This window comes from Oxyura jamaicensis, chromosome 2, assembly GCF_011077185.1.
Source record: "Oxyura jamaicensis isolate SHBP4307 breed ruddy duck chromosome 2, BPBGC_Ojam_1.0, whole genome shotgun sequence".
Taxonomy (NCBI): Eukaryota; Metazoa; Chordata; class Aves; order Anseriformes; family Anatidae; genus Oxyura; species Oxyura jamaicensis.
Window position 1 is genome coordinate 14,308,728 of NC_048894.1, and position 23,930 is coordinate 14,332,657.

General features: G+C 37.8%; 1 protein-coding gene across 29 annotated transcripts in view; it reads left to right on the forward strand.

Moving 5' to 3' along the window:
- PARD3 (par-3 family cell polarity regulator) overlaps positions 1-23,930 on the forward strand; it is a 444,355-nt gene that overhangs the window by 87,860 nt on the left and 332,565 nt on the right. The window lies entirely within an intron of this gene.

The window sequence follows — 23,930 nt, forward strand, 5'->3', positions numbered from 1 at the left end:
TTTTTACAGAAAGAGCTAAGGAGCATAATTCAGCATAAGGACTGAAGCAGTGGAGATGAGAGCTGAGCAGACGGCTTTAATACTAAGATTTGTGAGTTAGCTGAGACGCTGAATGTTAAACACAGGCTTAAAGCTTTTGCATTCTTGTTGTTAGGGATCTGCAGGTTTTCCGTTCCTCTTGTACCCTTATTTGGTGCCTCCTGGCCTTCTGTGATAAGCATTTTTAGAGGAACCCAGTGGGGTAATAGAATATTTCTGTTACCGGTTTACAGTTGCAGAGCTAATAAAAGGTCAGCTGATCAGTGTAGAAACTCCTGTCATCTGTGTTATTCCCACCTTCTGGGAAATGACTACCTCCCTTAATCCCCTAGCTAGCAGAAGAAATTGTATAATGACTTCCCTGCTTCAGCCTGAAGTCAGCTGGCCTCGCTGCTGATGGTGAGTGTCTGAATTAATCTGAACTCAAAGGGTCAGATCTGCAAATCGTGCTCCAAAATGACCTGGCTGTACCCTCAAGTGCCAATTTAGGTTCCCAAGGGTTGCACCATCCTTTTTTCAGCAGTAAGATTTATTAAATCTTTCTGATTTTTATTTATAGTGTCCATTTCCAGAAAACATTACATTAAAATTAACAGAATCTCAAATTAACAGAAAAAAAATATTATTTTTCTTTTTGCATCCCTGTCATGGCTTGAGTATTCTGAGCAGGGTGTGGATATACTTTCATTTCACTTGGCCCTGTGCCTTTCCCACCCAGCCACACGAACAAGAGGGAGCATCTTTCTATTCAGAAGTTGGCAAAAATAATGGAGCAGCAAAATTCCACCCTTGGGAAAGAATTTTATATTCTTTTAAGAATGCGAGAAAAGCAGCAGGCTTTGCCTTAAGGTACTGGGGTGAAAATTGGTATCTTTGCACAGAATCTTTCATTAACACATGGAACAACACAGAGAACACATGGGAAGATGTACAGAAAAGTGCTACTACTTGGCAAGAATACAATTTTTTTTACTAGGAATTTGGGGCATTTTGGATATTCCCTGAACATGTATACCTAGAGGTTTCTAGCCGGTTGATGTTTTCTATTTTCTTAAAGTCATTTTTTGTCTTTGTTCAGAAGCACTGACATTACTAAGAAAAGTTATTTCAACCCATTATAGTTTAAATTGAAAAAATACTAATCAGTGCTGTGGATGAATGAGAAGGCATATAACCACCTTGTGTTGGGACAGCTTTCTGGTTTTGTACTCAAGAATAAACAGAAAAGTATAAATGATTCAAATATGAAGGATCAGAGAAGTTGCAGTGTAGATTGGGGAGTTTTATGCCAGTAACCAATTCTTGATTATATTCAGCACCAGAGGCGTGCTTTGAATTTGCCTCCTTTTTTGTCTCTGATTTCTCAACAGACCCAGGCTGAAGTCCCAAAACACGACACAGTTTTCAGCATTCATTGCTGCACTCTTAACCCCTGAAGACGACACAGGGAATTGTACGATGACGCCGATGAAAGTAGCTGGCTCTGTGTCGCGGGGCTAGCAGAGCTACCAGCACTAGGGCTGTAGCTGACTGCCGCACAAGCAGCAGAGCCACAGCACAAGTAGGTCACTGCATTAACAGATGTGCCCACGTCCTGCCAGTTGCTGTTTCTCCCCATCCTCTGTCCCAAAGAGAAGGGCTGCGGGTCTGCTCTGACAGCTGGGGCATCCCCAGGGATAATTTGCTGCCACTCAGTGGGAACAGCGTAGTTTGTGGCAAGATGGGCAGCAGCAGGAGAGCATCACAGAGAGCAGCATAAGGGCACTACTTCTGCATGCTGTATTCTGGAGCCAGTTTCAGATATTATTAAAGTTTGTGCTTCAGTTGCAAAGTTTCTGTTTGGCTGCACTCTTTTACGAAGTGTGTAAGACAAGGAGCTATTGTCTGTAGGCATTTTTGCACATCTTGAACTCAGGTTTCATGTGAAGAAAGCCACTATTTTTGTTTCAAAACCTCTACTGTGAAATTTCTTAGTCTAGAAAACTGAGAGCTGTAGTAATAGCAGCTGTATTAGTCCTGAGGACCTGTGCATTGAAGAGCTGAGTGTCGGTGCTGTCTGTACAGCTACCTAACAGCGCGGAGAACTGCTGGCGTGCTGTCTCTGCCAATATCGCATACTTGAACAGTAATTTCTACATCGGTGTCTAGTTTATTGATTGGAGATTGTGTAGGCTGCTAGTGGGAAATACCAGTAAGTGCAGCCGAGGTTGAGAAATGCTAGTGTGACTGATAGGAAAAAGAAACCTCCTGTGTTGTTATAGAGGTCACTGTGGTTTGTAAAACCGTATGGAGTGGCTGCATTCCGGAGGGTATATTTTTGCAATATTTAAGAGGTAATCTGCTGACTGTGATATTTATATTCCCAGAAGAGAGCAATATTCTACATTCTAATTTCATTCCTCACACTCAAGCTCTGGTGTTACCATTTATAGGGCACAGTCACCGAGATCAGGGCTTTGCAGAAATAATTCATTTCATACAGAAATCCCATTCAGAAGAGATTTCATTCTGATTTTGCAATTAACATGAATTAATTTACTAACTTGCAGGTAAATAAGGATTAGCAAAGTGCTAAAAAGATAATAATCTGTTAGACTCATCTATACTGTGGTTTCCTTTTAGGTGCACAAACCAGGGCTATGCCATTTAACAGAACAGTTGTTTCACGGCAAGAGTGTGTATTCACACGCAGACTTTCCTGCATGGATGAGACTTCGTTGTGGAAGTACGCTGGTCCAAAAAGTTCTTAAAATGAAGCAAAGCTAAATGACACACTGTGATCGGACAAATGTGTAATAATAAAATATCAGGGAATGTACATAATGTTAGAATGCATGTATTGGTAAAAACCATTTAACATCTGTTTTATGTTACTGGCAGTGACACAGCTACAGTAGTTTCTCGAGGAATTTGAAATTGCCATCACAGTAACCAGGCTGCTTGGGACTTGATTTTGGCTATATTGAACATCTGTGGAGTAACTGTTTTTCTGTGTTTTTTAATTTTTGCCCTATTTCCTTATGGTGATTTTTTTTTTCTTGCATGTTGACAGTTGCGGAAGGCTGCCTAATTATGGAGTCATCGCAAATCTTTCTTCTTCAAAGCTTTGCTAATGGCAGTCGTTGATTAACGAGAAGCTGCGTTAAGGTGTCATTATATAACCACTGAAACGTTTCTTTCCATTTCATGGTCAGTGACTCTTGTTGACCCCGCTGATTAGATCATAAATGCAAAAATGTCCTCCTGGAAGCTCTGAGGTTCAGCTAAGGGCAGGAAAGAATTTTAATATTGTTTTATTGTCAAGCCATATTCAAAAGTAATACAGAATTCTGTTGATGTGCTTCACCTCAAGGATACAAATTATTCTTGGGAAAAATATTGTTCACAAAGTTAATTTGGAATACAGGCACAAATTAATATAAATTGTTTAGTATTCTCTGATTTTAGGAACTGGTATTTTTACTTATCTTTCTCCCATAACACATAGCATATATAGTTAGGTGTGTACATACACCTGGAAACTTCAGCCTTTGGCAAAATTAGTCTTTCACTGTTGAAATTTCACTGCTGATTTGACTCCTTCACACAGTCTCAAAGTCTCTATCTGCATGTGTAAATAATCCATAGCTGCTTGTGTAGTACGTTAATAATTACCAAGTATGATTAAAATAATCATAAATAACCAAATGAATAACTCCCCAGGAAGCAATGCTAGAATTAAAGCTCTATCTTTGTATTTTTTAATTTCCATATAGCAGTTTATAAGTCTTTTACACCTTGAGTGTAATTACTTATGCCTGCAAAATGCAAACTGGAAACCACATTTGGCTCCAGCATCCTATCGTGCTGTGCTGGTTATTGAGAGTTTAGTACCACTGCCCAAACTTCTGCAAATGCTGTGACAGGTAGAAGCAGGATGTTTTGCCCAATCTCACTTTGCATTCAGGTAAACCAGCAGAGAACCCACGTCTTTAACCAGTGCGGTACGTCAGAGGAATGCTTTCAGTTGACTGTGGGGGAGAGCATGAGCGATGACTGATGAAGACTTTTCTGCCCCTTTCTACTGAATTGCATATATTTCACTTGCTCCCTTACAGCTTCTTCCATCTTGCCTTGCTTTTCTCTCAGTTCTTTTATGGAGATAATGCCAATTCCTCATCCTTCGTGCCCAGGACCATTTATTATCCAGTGCTACTCTATGTCCTCCCCCCTGCTGCTTTGAAAAGATTTCCTCCTTTTTTCTGCTGTGATGTTCTGGGCACCAGTTTGATCCATTATTAGTAAAAGTGTCTACTGTGCGTGGCATAAGAGGTAGATAAAATGAGCCCCTAACGAAGTGATGATCCTTAGGGAAAAATTGATAATCTGAATTATGGTCCCGAGACTTGCCGGTCTCTTTAAAGCATCAGCTTCTCAAGGTTTCCTCTGTGGTGGTTATTTACGGCAGCTCACCGATTATAGTTTTTCTGTTTATGTTCATTTTGGCAGAGGATTTATTCTGAAATATTTAAATTCTGAAATCTTTTTTTCCCCCCACCAAAAAAGTAAGAATTGTGAACCTTGCAAGATAAATCTGATTTGTCTTTATGGCCTTTCTTCAGCTGAAGTCAAATACATTCAGGTTAGCTTGTTCCCATGTTGCCTTCCTGTCTAAACTTTCTTCCGGGCTAGAAAATTGATAAGTATCTGATAACCGCTGTGGAGACAAAACAGAAACATAAAGATCATATGTTGTGTAATCATCCTGATTACTCTGAACAGTACTATGCTGCAGGTTTCTCTAATCAAGATTAATTGTGATGTAGGCTACGTGAAAAGCCATGTAGAGTGGATTGTAATTAAATAAAAATATAATCATTTTAACATTGTGCCACTAATATGTATTTACAATAGGTAGTACTTTTGAAAAGACTCTTATTCCCTACAGTGATTAGGAAGCAGAGTTATATTTTCTAACTGCACAGATGTTGTTAAAAGCTCATGTTTCAGGCCATAAAGACTTATTATATTTGAGGTTGTGCTGCACTAGAAAAATGGTTTGTGCATCTGTTTATTGTGTGAGACATTAAAATTAAAAAATCTGAAATACTAGGGATTTATGAAAAACCTAATATGTGTTTGTGTATATATGTTTAATATGTGGTAGGTAATTTATAGTACGGCACTGGAAACAAAAAAATTGCTTTGACAGGTCTTTATAGCTATATTTAATATAGTGCAAAATAAGAGAATCACCTCTATTTCAGCTTTCTCAGAGTGAGCTGGCAGGTCTTAACTTGACTTCCTTCACGTGATATCTTTGAATTTTTGACTAGAAAGGATCGTACAAGTACTCCATTTTGAGGTGTAATGAATCAAAACATTTTTAGGGTGTGTATACTCATTTTTTTAAATGTGGGTCCTAAATCTATTTTCCAGAATATTCTGTTCTATATTCTGACACCTAGAAATGTAGTAAGCTTAAATATTCTTTCTATTAATCAGGGAAAAGGGACAACCTTTTGGCAACCATACAAAAGTATTAAAAACTTGAGCATGTGATTGGATTTCTGCCCATGTGCAGAGTGGCATTTTTTGGTGACATTTTCCTCTGCCGATGCTGTTTTCGCCTGTCACTGTCCTTTTGCTAGATAGTGCTTTCTCAGGTGCCTGAACTTCCACTCTCATCCCTTTTGGGGATAACCGAGTACATCTCCGAAGACCTTTGTCTCTTCCAGCTGGTGGATGCTGGCCGAATGAGTGCAGCTGCCCATGCCGGCTGTTGCACTGGCTGTTCGAGAAACCCGGTTCTTGACCATGTTTCAGTTTGGTGAGAGCTATACTGGTGTTGTGAGTGTACCAAACACTTGCAGGGAGATCACATCGATGCTGGAAAGAAGCCATGGTGTCATGAATCGAGCTGTCTCGGGCACTTGGCAGAGATGTTATCAGTTCCATGGCTGTGCTGCGAGCACCAGATGCGGTGGGCTTTTTCTAAATGTGATTTTCGTTTAAAAGATGTTCTTGTTAAAACTGAAGGAAATTAAATTCAAACGTGCTTTCAGATTATATTAAGTCAAGAAAATAAGTGGATAAAAGCAAGGAACTTCTAGCTAGTGGTGTCATTTGCCTTTCCCCGTCCATCACGGGCTGCAGGCAGGGTGTGCACGAGGCCTGAGGCCTGTAGGATCGGGTCCTGCTCCCGGCTGTCCAGGCCTCAGTCACTCACTGTGTAAGCTTGGTGTAACTTGTGAGCAGCCACGGGGCTGGGAGTCCTATGAAGGGTCTGGCCTGAGGAAACCATGCCAGCTTGTAACCACGTAGGAGGTTAAAGTCCTATAAGGACTGCTGGCTGGAGTCCAGATGGAGTTTGGAATTTTTGATTTCTTTCTGTTTTTAAGAATGATTAGAAAATATTGTTCAATGCTTACTTTCCTAGTCTTGTTGTAAACAAGCTGCACCCAATTTACACACACACAAACACTATGTATTTAAATTCCTGTCAGAACTGCAGGAGGGCTCCAACTGTTCCAGGGAGCATCAACACTTGATGACAGGGCAGCCAATGCCAGTTTTGCTTCTTAGTATGGTTTTGATTTTGCAGACTGGCTTTAGATCATCAAAGATGTCTGTTAAATGTAGTGTCATCCAGATTGTTTTATTTACTACTTTTGAGCCTGATTCTCAAATTCTCGACAGTTCATCACGGTGCTGCCAGCCTGGGCAGGCCGCGCTCAGGTGCGGATGCAGAACTGCTCCTGGGGCCCTCTGCAATGGTTTGTTCTTTGAGCTTCATGTACGGTCACAGGAAAAGCCTTTTAAAGTGTCATTTGGGCCTAGACAATGAGAATATATTGAGAAATGAGAATGAGAATTCTCAACATATTGAGAATGAGAAACATCACAGAAAATATTTTTCTTCTCACAATATTGTCATAATTAAAAGATACAAAGAATATATATATTTTTAAACAATTAAATTAGGGAAGACCATACATTTCTGTCTTTCTCAGGACTGGATGCTGGTAACAGAAATGCTTTCTAAATTGGTCATTTGCATTTACTTGATGACCATATGAAAATATAAAAACCATACTGTGTGGGTCAGGAACAACAGTGCCTGCCAGCTCTTCTCCCTGAGTACCCTCACGTGGCATCTGATAATAGCCCAAACAGTTTTGTGATTGCCTTTGGAGGAGAAGAGCCGCTCCGAATTGCCCGTGTCTCACTCGTTGCAGCGGCAGTAGTAGAGCTGTAACCAGGGGCAAATTTTGGCTGTTTTCCTCAGGCCCTTCCCATGGCAGAGATTCATGGCAGAGGCCATGAATCAGCTATCTGTCATGGGATGGGAGGTTTTTGTGGTGGATCCAACTGAGGGGCAGGATGCAGTAAAAGATGACAACGAAAAAATCATTTCTGTGATTAAATACATCATTTGTTCAACCTGCAACTACACAGCGTCAGAAAAATGGTCTGTTCTAAGCAAACGTCTAATGAATATTATTTATCCAACCATGACAAGTGAGGCACTGTTGATTTCCCAACTAAATATAATTAAAGGAATGTTATTAAGCTTTAGCAGTTTCAGTTTTGCAAAGATTAATGAGTGTGTGTGTGGGCTTTATAGTTTAGTATTACTGTATGACTCTGTATGACTGTCCTGTTATGACTTCTATTTCTGCTGTAACAGTGAGTACTTTTGGAGGGTACCCACTGAATGATGGGCAGTCCTTGTGCTCAGGCACACTCCAGCTCTCTTCTGTATTTTAAAAAAGAACTCTGCACTTTTCTTCACCCTAAAATAGGTGGTTTCCTTCCTGCAGACACAGTTCAATAAGAACTTGGGCAGTGAAGTTACATTCATTTCATTGTGACTATTTAAACTGAAATTTAACCTCACATATTAAATGCTTTGCTGAGTCTGGGTTTGAGTGGGATGCGATGATTGCAGCGGGAAACGGATACTTCTTGGCACTTTCCCAGGCTTCCGTGCATTGTAAAGGTGTTTCTAATGTGTGTGGTTAGTTGTTGACTATTTTGGAAAGGCAGGAAATAAATCCACCGTATCAGAAGAGAAGACAATTTTTCCATTTTCTTCTCACAGAAGAATGCCAGCTAGTTGGGGATGTTTCTCAAACTCTTCTTACATCTACCTCACTTAAATTTTGGATTGTCAGGAAGTTATGATATTCCTAGTCAAAATAATAATTTGACGTGGGACTCATTACATATTATTGCTGAATCCTAATTGTGTTTGGAAAAAAAAATAATTTTCAGCTCCCTGTTATGATCTTAGAGTCACCTTATAATCTTTGAGTTGCCGATGTTTTCATGAGTCTATTTAACTTTTTGGCTACAAAAAATACAAATATCTTTATTACACTTCCTTTTTATAAAATTGGATGGAAAATAACTTATCTTTTTCCTTGTTCCCTATCTCTCAATATGCTTTATGAAATTTTCTTTTGAATTAATTATTTTGCCTTTTATTTGAACTTGCACTGTTTCCCACTGGGCTTTTGAAATTCTAAGGAAATCACTATAATTGCAGGAACAGCCTTAACTGAGCTGTACAAATGTGTGGACCATGAAACAACATTCTGTTCTTCTATATTTTATGCAGATGCTCTCTTCGATCTTTAAAAAGGTGATGGTGCCTGTATAACAGGTACATATATTTGTACACACACAGACTTATGTGTTCTAACTTACGCTACTGTCTCTTAAATTCTTACATGAACTGTCAGTCTTATTGTTCCCTGGGAGATGACTTTCTCTTAAAGATTAAGTCTTTCTAGGAGATAAAGTAAAATAAGATTACAGTTAGATTTCCACTAAGTAATCAATACGGATCGACTATAGCTGAGGGCACGTTTATTTCCTGAACAAAAGAAATGTGACTTTTTCTGCTTGGGTTTATTACTTTAAAATTAATGTGACTAACGTAAATCAGAAAGGCTTAGTATGCCAAACACAGTGTAGCTATTTGAAATTATCCTGAGATGAGACATTCTGGAACAAATGGCAACAAGACATTTTACAAAAATAGTCATAATGCTGAAACCAAAGCCTGTGTTGTCTCTTGATTAGGCTTTGATTTTGTGATCAGAAGAGAGATTCTGGTCCTCAGAGATGGCTATAATGTATTTTGAAAACACGTATGTGATCTGGCAGGGGGTTTCTACTTCAGTGGCTACGTGGTTTTTACTGTCCCCTTCAGAGGTGCTCTGCAACTTGCTGTATTTGAGTGAATCAATCCTTCGGGTATAGAGAATGGGCTAAGGAAATAGGTGAGAAAACTTTGTAAGTAAAGAAGCTGTAGTTTAATGAGGCAAACTGCAATAAGTGCTTCCGCCTAATCTCAGAGGACTGAAAAGAAGAGATCAAATCCACAGAATTAGAGATTAGCAGAAAGAATTGTGTTTTGCATAATAAAAATGCTTTGTGGGAATTGTTCCTATTGAAAGAAATTTAAGCAATTGTTATTTCTGTGTATCGGCCTGCCAGATTACAGGAGGTCAGATTTTAACCACTCTATTGTTCAGATATTTTTTTGGGCTGGAGACAGCTGGCCTGCTCTAGCACTACAGGATGTAAGCTGGGGACAGTGGGCACGGGAAGTGCTGGTTTGGGGCCAAGATGCACGGACCCACAGGTCCCGTTCCCACAGAGTGGCTCTGAATCCATAGGTACGTGTAAGGGGTGAGGGTAGGAAGGAAAGTGTGCTGGCAGTCTGAGTGTATATTTAACTATGAAAGGAAACTGGACACCGAAAGAAGAAAATAGGAATTGAGGAAAGGGAGCAGTGGAAGTAAATGATAATACAGAGTCATGAGAAACGTCTCTTGGTTTTATCACAGAGCCCTGAGGATGAGCAGAAATACTATAGTTTCCCCAAAGCCTCCATTTGCAAAAGGTGTTAAATTTTTTTCTCTCCCCCTTTCTCTATTCAGAGGAGACCTTATTCAAACTAGCAAATTTGGAAGAAAATTATCATTTATGAATCTTTGATTTACCTACTAATTTTCCTGTAATGGAAAACACACATACAGAACTCCCTGACTCCTGCTGCGGCAGATCGTCTAAGCCCTCTAAAAGTATAGAAAATGGTGGAGTTTCTTCTTATCTAAATCATTTATAACATCATGGCTGTTAGCCAGGTAGTCTGTGGGTGGAGTCATGAATCACAAAGAGTTTTCCTAGTAAACCTTTCACCAATACATTTTTAACAACGGTGTGATTAAAAAGAAATATTTAGTTGCATCAAGAGCATTTCAGACATGGACTTCTTGATCTGCGCTGGGAGTTGGTGTTCAGAAGGAATCTGATTTCATACCTGTTGAGTTTATTTATTTATTTATTTTTTGAGTAGTGCTGGCACTTTACAAAGGCAAAAGACATGCTTCCTTCAATGCTTATTAGAGGTCTTCAACTTTTTTAACAAGCTGTCTTGTAGCAAAACACCAGCACTTATGTTTTAATCAAATAATTCACAGCTGGCTAAAGCATTTCCACCAGATACATCTCAGGTTTGAAAATTCAAAGAAATGAAAACCCAGCTTTTCTCATCACTTTGTGACAACAATTAATGAAAGTTGCTGTTAATTAACACAGTGAAACCTAATTTTTATTGGTACTATTTCCTCTGCCCATCTCCCCTAAAACTTTCTGAAGTAGTCTTTTGGAGAATGAATTTTAGAAATAAGATCAACTTGGCTGTAGTGTTGTTTTAAATATTTTCCCTGATTATTCTCCCCTAATTGAATTTTATTTTCTAATGTGGTCTTTTGCACTATATATATGAAATCCTTTTGTTGAGAACAATTCATTTTTACATTACCGAAGTGGCAAGATTTAATCTCTAATTCCATTGAGGGGAGGAAAAGTTAATAGAAATTTTACTGAGAACAGAGCACAACTAAAAATAAAGGGACTGTTAGGTGAACACAAAACTAGACAAATAACCAAAGCCCTTCCTGTACAGGATGTAAATCAATCCTTATATGGGGGAAGAAAATGAACATTAAAATGTGCTACTGGTTTTGAAGAGATGTTTATACACAGGTAATAGAAACACAAGTTGCTTGTATGTGAGAAATTCATGATAGAAATCTTCTAGATATGGCTTTATTTTCTTTTTCTTCAGAAAAAATACTGACATGACTTTGGGATAACGCTTATTTTGTTGCTATAGAAAATTCAGTTTTCTTTTTGAAGCAGAGAAGGAAGAAAGCATTTTTTTCTTGTAACCCACTTTTCCATTCCTAGCAATAGTCTTATCCCTCACAATATCACATATTCTTTGTTTATAGGCACTATGTGTGTGTGTGATGGGAAGTCTGTTTAGTTACAAAGACAGATCTTCCACACTGTATTCTGAAGTTTGGGAAACAGCCACCGCTTGTGTTGATGTTGGAAGCTTTACTGAAGCTTGTAGCAAGATGTTTAGCTCTTTGGAAATGTCCTGTTCATCTTCAGATGGCTTACTTCAGAGCTGATAGATTTTATTTCATTTTTTTTTAACCATTTTATTTCTGGTACAGGATCACTTACCTTCCTAGTTTTGCATGTCTATATTTTGTCTCTTTCCTCCAAGTAAACTCCCCTTAGAGTGACATCTGACTAGTACACTCTCTGTCAGTCATGTTGCAATCCACCAAAGAGCTTTTTTACTCCATTTAAATACAGCTTTTAGGAAAGGTTGAGTGGAGATATTATAGATGAGAAGATGTTGATATATATATCAACATCAAGGCACTAATGCAATAGATCTCTATATATTGCATTAGTGCCTTCTTCAGTATGTTACTATGACTAGACTTGTCTCCAGACCTGTGGTATCAATACCTCACTTCTTATGTACTAAAATGCTGCCTTTTTGCCTGGTTGTAGCAGGTGCTTGGACACAAACGTCTGTCATTCCTTTCTTTGCAACCTTGCTCTCAAATGGGAAGCTTTAACAGGAGTATTCACTCTATTTGACTTCGATTTGTGTTCTGGTGGGATAACGAGTACGTACCGAACAGAGAGCACTGCCTAGGAGCGCTCTCAGTCATCTTCTTCAAAAGTTCATCTGACAGCAGAGGGAGCCTTGGTGCAGACACCTGCCTTGCACGCACGCATTTCAATTAGGCTGCTACCAATTACCCGTGCATTGTGACTCTTACGGTGTTGTGGTTGGTAATATTTTGTGTCGACCACCTAATATCGTGTCGGCTGGCTTGCAGACTTAATTGCAAATACATGCTTTACGTTTGCAATCTGTAATGCTCGACAGTGCTGGTACTGGTGATAAGTCTATCAGTTTTTACTTGGTCAGTAGCACACTACCGGCATTAAATCCTAAATGGCAGACTCTGTGTTCACTGTCTGTGCTATCTCTGATAAAACATTAATCATTTCAAGGTTCCATTCAAACCCATTGATAGAAATTGTGAAATGTAATTTAGCTTTGAGAATAGAATTAATGTTTTCTAATAGCTCTAAGCTCTTCTATGATTTATTGGTTCCACTGCTTGAGGGTTTTTATAATCTAAATTGGTGATTACAGATGATACACAACATTGTGTATCATAAATAGGAATTATGTGTCTGGTGAAAATGATAATGGGTTTTTGTACCTTGTATGTATATTAGTCAATTCAGTAGTATATTAAAGCCTATTTTAGAATCTGTAGATAATTTTGCCCACATATAGATCTTGCCAGCTCATTCAGTTAGTCAATCTGCTGCTATTTACTAGTTTTTCTGTAATTCGATAAGTATGCATTGCATCAGAACATCGTAAAATTAAGGGTGCACCTGTGGAATCTCATTATCTGTTACATGCTCTCCTTTACAGCATGCTTACTATTTTTTGCTTGGTTTTGAGGAAGCAGTTAAGGCTATAATACTGATTTGTATTATAATAATGTGATTTCTGAGCGAATTTTAGTCGATTGATTGGCAATGAACGTATGTGGAGGTTGTGTCTGGTAGGATCATTTATATCTAGCCAGCTCCACCATTGGAAAACACCTTTATAAACATGGAGAAGATGAAGGGGACATCTCTGTGGATAATGAAAATTTTATATATTTGCATTGAAATTTTAACATGTGCTGTTATTTTTATTTCCTGACCTACCTTTCGCAATTTTCTGCACTGGAGTAAACTCCAGGCCGTTACGGAGCTGTTCTTTCTGTCCTCACTTGGCTGGTAGCCTTCTGTGATTATTCTAAACAACCAGTGGTTTTGAGAGAAATTTAAAACCCATTGTGATAAAGAAAAATAAGTGTGGCTGCTTGGAAGTGATCTGGAACAATTGACTTGTAATAGAGATTTGTAAGTTCTTCCTCTAAACATTCATTGATTTATTTAAATTTAAATCTTATGAAAACCAGACATTCAAATACCTGAATATTGCTTGATTTTCCTTATTCTTAATATGAAGATATGCAATAAAAGCAAATGTTAAATAGTAGAACTAATGGTGTAACGATTTTTGTTGGAAATTAATTATACAATGAAATAAGGTATTTTTTATCAAACTGAGCAAACCACTGTGTATTTCTTATTTATGGTGTATACATCTAATCATAGACAAATTCACTTTAGACAACGCTTTCAATGCAACCAGGAAGTCATTTATTACATCCCTCTTAGAATTTGTAAGGCACTCAGGTTTCACAGTGATGACCATTTACTTCTATTTTTATTGTATAAATACTTAGATGAAGAGAAATCAGTTGCTTTCATAGTTGCCAACAATGAATTGAATAATAAAAAACCAGCAACCCTACTGAACAATAACTTGATTTGGTTTAGAATTTCTTTAGAAAAGGTAGCGGTATTAATCAGGAGAGAATGCTTCAAATATAAAATCTGATTTTCTTAGAGGAAAATCAGTTTGCTTTATCAAACTCTTAAGGTCTCTTTCCCCCTTTCTCTCCCCATCGTAGAATCCTCCTTTTGCAGCAAGTCCAAATCAGATTTGTCTGAAGCAGTAATTGGTGATTATCTCCTAACGGCAAGATATAGTTAAGCCTCTTTGGTTAATCCTATCTTGCTTGCCATCTATAGTGAGTCAGAGCAAGGCAAGTAAGAGAGGACTTGAAATGTGATTTCTAAGATCATTTTTCCTGTGAGGTGTAATTATGTCCAAGTGCTCTGCAAATTGTGGAGAGAATGGCCACTGGGCCTCGGCACGGATGTGAAATGGTTGTGGTGGAGACCTGCTTCCTGCCTCTGCATCACCACAGTGACCGTGCGGTCCTGTGACCAGGCAGGAGGACTCCCACAGTGTTTCTTGGTTTTGTGTAGAAGTAGAAAACCTTTTAGAAAACTTTTTCTTTTAAGCTTTCTTGTGTACTCTTGCACAACGTGTTCGTTATTTTCACTAATGAAGTGTTACAAGATGAAATTTGCCTAATGGATCCCTACTTCATTCTGTATAGAAATTTAAAATGAAAAGTGGGGATTTTTTATGCTTACACGTTGTTCTACTTTCTGTTAAGAGCCTGGGTTTTTCTTCATACATGAGGAAAGGTTTATGTACTCGAGGACCTATTATTATGTTATTATTATCACTATTACTTCTATCTAATAAAAGATGTCCATCTCTCACTTCAAACCCTGACTTGCTTGTTTTATCCATACTTCTTAGCATCACTTTGTCAAGATGACACAGTTTCTGTAGAAGTAATGCTCCTCTGAAAGATGCTGAGAACCTTTCCAGTGACCTCTGGTGGAGCCAGGAGGATGATTTATAATTTTATTAGCAAAGCCTTCTCCTAGAGACAGCTTCTTTAGATGTTTTATGGGAAAAGACATGTCTTAGAAGTCCAGCTACTACTTTGTTATTTCACTCATATACCAGTAAACCTCACTGCCCCCATAGTGTCAGGTTCTTGGTTCTTTGGCTAGAAGTCCCCTCTGCTGTCAGAACAATCCTGTGCAGTGTGGGAAAATAGCAAAATGGTAATGAGATTGTAATTTCACAGTTTATTAATTCATTATGCATCATCTCCCAATCTAGTCTATACTGCTCTCAATTTTGAAGAGCAGATCAATGCGATAACTAAGAAATCAATCTATAGGTGATGTTGCATAAAACTAACAACTATAAAGGACCTTTTTCATAAATTACTGATATTTATGCCTTGTGTTCCCTCAAAGTATTTTGTACAGTATTTTCATTTTCTCTTTAGCGATACCATGATGGAAGGAAGATTTTTTTTGTCTAATTAATTTCTTCATATATAATTTTGTTAGTGTAAACCTACACAGAGGCTTCAACAAGAGCTTGCCCATTTTCAATTTGCCATACATTTGAAATGATGTTTTCATATTCTTGCATCAGCAGAATGCTTTGTCCTGCATATTTCTGTAGAAAATATACGAAAAATCTCTGCTGCTGAGGTAAAAATCTATTACTTCCTCTGAAAAAAGCAACTTGACTTTATTAGGATCGTGTCTCTTACATTTAGATAATACTGAATTTTCAGGCCATTGGCAAATTTTCTGCATGCCTAATCCATTTTTAGCTACTTTATGACTGTCCTTAAATCCTTTTTCTTAAGATGTCAGCTGGGCAAAAGCAAAGCTTCTAAAAAGGCTGTAGCACAACATCTGTGACTTCAACAAATCTTGTACTTTGTGTGTTTGGTGCGTTGCCTAAGAGAGCCTGGGGTACAACCAGCATCAAAGTCCTTAGGTCTGCAGGGTTAACACAGGAATGCTAAAATCATCAAGGTTATGTTAAACAGAGAACAATGAAGGGACACTGTGCAACAAAGTTGTATATATGCTTTGGGAAAATGTCAGATACTTTTATTATAGTATTAAAATGAAATAATTTAACTTGTTAATAATTTTCAATAACGTTAAAACTTTTTATTAACTTTTTTTCTCTGTTCTTGAGATCAGTCAATACACAGATTGAAGTATGACATACTGGAGTTCCTTATAACGTCAAGAACTTGTTTGTGGTCATTACCTATACTACTAAATTCACAGTAGTATTCACTGAAGGTATCATATAGTAACTATTGAGTTATGGTTGAAACTTCACCAAAGCAAAGTAGATTTGTTGCTTTTATTTTTTTTTTGTCTGGGAGGTGGGTTATACCAACACTTACAAGAGGATTCATTATTCTTTGTTGTCCATTCCTACAATATGAAAGGTGTGGCTGAACAGAGTACAGCAACAAAGCATGCCAGGTGGGTGCTTGATTTAGCAAGTTATTCATTTCATAATTTTCAGAATTACGATTGGGTACAGAGATGGTTAAAGCTAAATACACTGAGATTATTGCCTCAGTCTATACACAGCTCTTCCCTTCATGGTGAAGATCTTGCTTTTACCCAGGTATTTGGTGGTATCAAGCAGTTGTCCATTGTATACGCTGGCACAGCAGTACCAGCACTGCCCTAGCATGTGGGATTCTCTGACATTGGCACTTAATCAGCTCTGGTCAACTCTGTGCGCATGATGGTATTTTGGCATAGGAGTAAAAAAGAAGCCTGTGTGTCCCTAATTTTCATATTTTTGTCTTGTGCTTCTGCATTCTAGGCTTTTAGGGTAAAATGACAGTATGCTGTTTTCAGCATTTCCATTACCAAATCTGTTGTGTGATGATGCGTGAGGTATCCGGCTGGGAAGGTCAAAGCAACTCATTTTCTGCCGATGTGGGGTGTGGGTTGGCTACTCAGAAGTGATACCACGACTGAAGTAAGTTCTCTGGCCAAGAAATGTTTCCCTTTCTGTGTACTTGCAGATGTGGGGAATGAATACATTTTAATGGATATTTTGTGCTGTAGAGGGAGATGCATATGAAAAAAAAAATTAACCTGACTCCGATGTTTGAAATCTGCTTTTTTTTTTTCCTCCATAATGACTGAAGATAAGCTTAAAATTATTTGTTCATATTTTCAATTTAATTAGTACATGTTTAGCATCTTTTTTTTTTTTTTTTGTAATTTCTTTACCTTCCACAAAAGGAATCAGTGATAAGATTCCTTTTTTTTTTTTTTTTTTGGTTAGTCATTAGTATTCACTGCTCTATTAGACTGCAGTTCAAACTCTTTCACTTGTTTTTGTCACGGAAGATGATGGAGCAAGGTTGCTTAGAAACACTTAGCCACACTCGCAATGGGAGTTATCAATCTGTGCAGTGCATTCACCTCCACATGCAGGGGAGAAAATTGGGTTTCACTACTTTGCAGGTTTGTTTTAGCAGTAGCATGTTGAAAGATATATAAGCATGCATTTTCTCTCATTATATCTAATGTAATGATCTTATATCAAAACACAGAGTAAAATATTGACTCTTTCCTAACAGTGATTTCAAAGTATTAGAGATTTAATTTGCTGATGTACCCTGCAAAAATACAAAGCTTTAAAGTTGTTAGCTGAGATGGTCAAGGAATTGTCCTTTATCATTAAGCTGCGTAAATTTGAGGTTATTTCATGATCTTTTTTAAAAAAATATGTATATATTTATAAGTTACTAGCTTTAGTCTTCAGTTCAAGAAAATATGTCTCGTTTGACTACCAACAGCAATTATGTATTTCCCTAACCTAATGAAATTCTTGATCTTTGTAAGACTGGTCTAAAAATAGTCCAAGTCACTCAAGTTATAAAATTTTTGATCTTTTCAACTTTGAGTGACTTGGACTATTTTTAGGCCAGCAGTAATTGTACACTAATGTGCTAAGAAAGATGAATGCAGCGTTTTATCACCCTGGTTTCTAACCACTCCAATTATTACTCTTATTAAATATGCTGGAAATGCATATATTTCCTCCTGTGAGTCTGGGATAGACTTCAGTGTCTTTTCCAGAGCCTTAAATATTTCATACCATTGAGATCCTACCACTCTCTCTAGCACATGAGATGTTGTAGAGTGGGTCATTGACACTTGACCCTGCTTTATTTTCCTTACTTTATGCTGAACTCATATTCATGTAAACCAAGAAACAAGAAATTAGGTCAAAAATAAATGCTGCACAACAAAGTGCTTCTTTAAAGCTATAAAATGCTTACAGCTAGTTTATATAATTTAGTTAATAAAACAATAGAAAAAAATTTCTCTAACTATAGTGGTGTCAGTCTGGTAGCAGACAAAGAAAATGGCATTTGGGAAAGCAGGAAATCTTTTAATTCTCACTTCAGTTTTCCATAAGATTTTAATGAAAATGAAATTTGAGTAATATAGTTTATGAGAGCATCTTACATGCTGATAATGGGTGAATGAGTCTGGTGCCTGTAGATGTAGCTACATTTAAAGTGTAGCCATGGCAGAATTTTACATGCTTGATGTCGTTGAATCTGGATTTTCACATGGAAGATAGATAGTTGAGAAAATATTTGATGGGGAAATATTTGTAAAATATATACTTACAATGCTACAGTCAAAGTGCCATCGGGTCAACTATATAACTAGGAAAAGATAAGGAGCCGAAGTTTTTCTGAAAGGAACGGCATGGAGAAGTGATGGAGGAGGGCAGGTAGGATGTACTCCTGTGGTAAGAATAGATGAGCCTAGTTAAATTGCAAAACAAAGCATGCATTCTTATTTACAGCCTTAGGGTAAAATTTGTAGCAAGCTAGAGGTATATCTCAGTAAGCACAGCACATCTGAGTTATAACCTGCCTTACCTGCAGTAGTCCAATTGTGTCCGTAGCTATTGTGGTCCTTTCTGTGGCTGCTGAGGGAAAATGAGGGACTACTTTTCTTTGCTTAGTTTTGCAAGTATGCAAATTAACTGCTTGTGCCTAGGAGAGAGCGCTCCTTTTCAACACAATTTTAGTTTGTTTCCCTCTTACCAGTTCAGATACTTCCTTGCTATTTCCTTAACTTCTTTGGATTCAGAGATGCAATTTTTTTCACTGTTTGTTGTACTTGGATCATCACAGAACAAGGCAGCAACTACCTTTTAGGAAAGAAATACAAAATAAAATTAACAGTAATTAATTCTTAATAGTATTCCATAATATCAAGTATTTGTTCCGAATTAAAACGGAACTGAATTGTGAATAGTAACATCCTCTGCAGAAAGGAGTTCTTGATGGAGTTCTTTGGCTATTAGAAAAAAGTGTGTTTTAAGGCTGCTAAGTAAACTGAGAGAAAATCATGTCTTTTTTTTTTTTTTTTTTTTCCTCTTCAGTTGAGAACTGTTTTGGGTTGTTCAGAATGTGTGTGGAAACAATCCAGGATTAAAACCATCCGTGTCACTGCTAATAAAAATTCACTTTTAAGTTGTCTTCTGAGAGAAATCCCAGCAGAAAATGCAAAAACTCCTACCTGTGTTAATAATAGGAATTCTCTTGGGAGAGTCTGTACATCAAGTAAGACACAGACACAGGGAAGCAGAACCCAAAATATTCTCAAGAGTAAAACTGAGAGGAAAGCAAGCTGAAAACACTCTCATTTTCCACAGAGTCTGCCTGTTCATCTGCTTTTTGTTCTCCTAGTTCTGAGACGCGTCATCATTTCCATACAGCCAGAATAACAGAATTCTGTAAGAGTGGAATGAGGTTCCCAAACCACTGCCCGGTGCCTTGAGGCTGCAATGCAGATTGTGCCTTTTTGCAGTGATTGCCATGGGTTGTTGGAATCGTTTCAGAGCTTTTGACACCATTTCTGAATCTTCCTCCCTCGCTCATGTTCTGAACCCAGTGCTTATTTGTGCAACCAGCATGAAATATCACTGGAAGTAAAGGTGATAGACTGTCTTCTGCTCTCCTTTAGGCTACTGTGAGTTTTCTTTCACTGCTGCAAGTCTTGGTGGAATAGAACTCAATAAATCAGGTTCACGTCAGCTTAACACAAACATGGAGGGAGGGAAAGTTCCCCATTAGTGACATTTTCATATTAAACTTCTTTTCGGGTTCTCTGAGCCCATTAAATGATACGTGTTTAAGATAAAGCAAAATAAGCAGTTCTTGAGATCATGATGTAACCAAGGCTGATTGTTTGGATGGTTGGGGAAGGGTGGGATTGCCTTGGTGTTTTGCTGAAAATGGAGCTGGCTGTTACAGATCCCAGGTTCCTCGTTTACTTGCTTGCTAAGCTGCAAGTGAAGCTGCAGAGGGAACAATTGGATGACCCATGAGTGAGTACGTTCCTCACTTCCCTCTACTACCTTACTGTTTGAAAATTGAGTTTATTTCATAGCTCTAGGAAGTCAGGAACTTTCTCACCTTTTGTGACCTCCCTTATTGCTGCTCATCACCTAAGGTGTTCAACACCAGGCACAAAAATCAGTTTTTGGTATGATGGTGAGTGGGAATGGAGCTTTTTAAATATATTTGAACAGGATTTTGTTTTCGTTGGTCCTAGTTTCTAGAAGTTCATATGCAGTTGTGGATATATGTGCATAGTTTCTGATGTGTAGAATGCACGTATATCGTAAAGGCATGATTTAATTCTTATGCTGACTTTAGCAGAGGTTTTAGGAAAGAGAATTTTGGGGCTTTCAGAAGGCAGGAATTTTTAGAGCTATGGTTTTTGTGCCTTCCTCTGAAAGGTGGGTGGTACATGCGAGGAATTCTTCCTCATTGTTTTGGGAATGAGGATTAGAGTCGATTAATGGAGACAGAGAAACAGAGCCTCTACACACAGATTTCCTACTGTGCAGTAGGAAATCTGTGTGTAGAGGCTCTGTTCCTCTGTCTTGCTGATGAGCAGAAATGAAAGGAAATAACACTTGAGGTGGAAAGATTTTAAGGTCTTAAGAAAATTTTGGAAAGCTTTAACAGATTTAATATACGTTTCCCATGCAGATCAATTAAAAACTAGAAGAGAGAAGAGACTGTTACAATATTTAAATTTAGAGGGCTCAATATTGTTAGGTGGAGATATTCACTGCCTTCAACCCCAAAAGCTTCTATTTGAGCTGGAGACCCTCACATTGTCATGTGCACAGCAATATTCTTTTGTTTTTCCCTAATGCAGGAGTTAGTTCACAAATATAGCTTGTTTTAAATACCTTAACGTGGTGTCATTATTGTTCAATTTACCAGTCCTATGCCAGTCTAAAGTAGCTCATGTATCAGTAATTGCCTTGCACGGTATTAATACTGGGAGCTGTGCTGTAATGAAGGCAGAGATCTATACCTCTATGGAAAGCAGGTGCACATTTTGCTGTTAAAAGAGAGTTATTTACTTCACTTTGTGTATTGTGTCATTTTTGTACCTTGTTTTTGAGGAAAACCAATTTTTGCTTCTAAAACAATACATAGTAGTTGTTTTTTTGCAATGTTACAGTGAATACATTTTTTCTTATCCTACTTACCTAGGAGGTAACTTACCATAATAGGTTTGCTAAAAATAATGGTATAATGGCTGAAAAATTCCACGTGACATCAAAAAGGAATAGTAACTTGTACATTTCCCCCTTGTATACATTTCTTGTAAGGAAGATTTATGCTTGCTAATATGACCCTTTGAGTTCAGCCACTGTCTGCAGAATGTGATTTCAGCACCTAAAGCAGCAGGAATGATTGGAACGCATGTTTTGCATTTTGATTTCTATCCTGTAATGTTGACCTTTAGTTTCTCTTCATTTCTGTCATGTTTGCCTTTCTTTATGCATACTGTGTATCGGTGCTGCTTTTTCTTCCTATTGATAATGTCCTCAGTAGCTTCTGTCTTCGTTCACTGGGATGGTTAAATGCTTTAAAGCATGAATAAATGCCATGTTAGGTGTTGAATTATTGCTAATAAACACACCGCTCTAAAATCATCCTTAAATCTCACTGTATTCTGTATGTTCCTCTGGTACCATTAACTGTATTCTGTATGCATTTCTGGTACTGTTTGAGCTGCTTTGATTGCATAGAGTGAAACAGAGAACATTGTGAAAAGAGGGAATATTGATTTTTCGTCTACTTAAGCAGCAGTTTTCCAAGTGACAGAGCTCAATTATATTATACTGGTTATAGGACTATTTAACATATGCCTTTTTAGTGAAGTGATTCTGGTCAGTAATGTCCTGTATCTTAATTAAACCAATATTGTGAGGGCAGTTGGATAGAACATACATTTGAAAATGTAAATGTCAAGTATATTGTACCAAGGCTTATCTGTTAAATACTGCTAGGTTACAATCCAGATGAGACTGCTGGGAGTAAGAACAATTGTTCAGCCTTTCCACTTTCTTTTGTTGCTGTGTAATTGGATCATCACGTTGCCCATTTGATAACTACTGGAAAGTGCAAATTAGAGTAAGTTGGAAGTGAGTGTATAAACATGGTATTTAAATCTTTAATTAATGAGTTGGAGTAGGTGCTCTGCATGAGGTCAGCCTTCAGGCCTCTCACAGAAGTGTTGTCAGAAAATTCCATTTAATATTAAGGAAAATGCTGAGAGAGAAGTGAGTTTTGAATGACACAGACAGCTCCAACACTTCAGGGAATTAAAAGCACTTTTAGAAATAGGTGAGAAAGTGGCACAGTATAGTGCAGTCACAATTTGTCTATCTAGATTGTGTGCTCCTTATGGATTTACCTCAGATTTTGAGGTATCCTGACTTTGCACTGTGTGGGTACATGAGTACATGTGAGGAGGTAATCGCAGATTTACCCAGCAGTGAGGAATGATTCTTTCATTGCCCATTCTGGGAAGCACTGTATGGATTAGCGTTAGGTGTGTCACAGTTTCCATTTGGATCTAAAACCACTGCAAATACAATTAAAATTAAAATTAATGTTAATTTGATCATATCAACCTTGTGTTTCTGCATTGATATATGCATGGTAGCATACATTTTGGGTCTTTTGCTTCCAGCTGTTTCATTCTTTCTCTCAACCCCCAAGTAACTATCAGTACGACCATCTCCAGGTACTACTATAAGGAAAAGGTACACAAAGACATTGCAATCAACTGTAGCTATGCAATGCAGACATGTTTCTGTAGAGTGGGAAATACTTTTACAATTTGGGAAGAATATTCTTTTCCAATTTGCTTTGTATATTACAACTTTCTGATTCAGTTAAATAGCAAGGATGGTTCCAAGTTCTAAAAATGTCATGCAGAAGGTATGCTAGATGTTTAGAACTTGTTTCAGCAATGCTTTTAGACTTGATGAGAAAATACTGGTATGCTGTGCAATACCAGTGTAGTATTATGTCAATGTGATCAAAGGTGTGCATCTTACACAGGTTTGTATTCCACTTTTTCCCCCCCTTAGTTTAGATTATTTGAAAAGTTTTTAAATCTAGAATATGTCAATTTAAATCTTTTTGAAGTTAGTAGAAGAAAAGAACTTCTCTATAGTTCAGCAATCAAGATAAAAATATGACATGCTTTGTTTGAGGGATAAGTAAGTGGCCGTCTTGTTATCTCAGAGCTTCTGTGTTGTTTTGCAGGATGTGACCTTTCTGTTCTGTAAGCCCATGATAAGGGTATCTGTAGCAGTGATTCTTTCTTAAAATAATGCATAGAGACTAGGGAAAAGAACAAAAACCAAAGGCTTCACCTTGTAAAGTTTGATGGTATTTACCTTCACAATAGCATGCTTGATTGATAGTGTATGTGTTTACAGCTGCCAAATGCTGATGTGTTTCTCTTTTTGCTGCTGTGCAGATTTGACACAGTTCGGACTTGTAAGGTTTTTGTTCATTTGGATTGACGAAATCTGTCAGCTGGGGGAAGTTTGTTAAATGATCAGGCTGAAGAGGCAGTCTGGGGGTAAACTTTCCATTTTGGAAAAGGTTAAGGAAAGCAAAAGCCACCGCACGTTATTTCATCAAGTTATTTGAGATCTTCAAAATTCTGTTCTATCCTGCCTGAAAACAATAGCGTTTTCCAGCATGTTAAAAAGAGGAACCAGCAGGACTGTCCTGCCTTGGAACGACTAATTCAGGCCCTGATTTCTGATGGCTGATTTATTGGGCTTCAGGCTTTTTACCAACTTAAGGGCACTA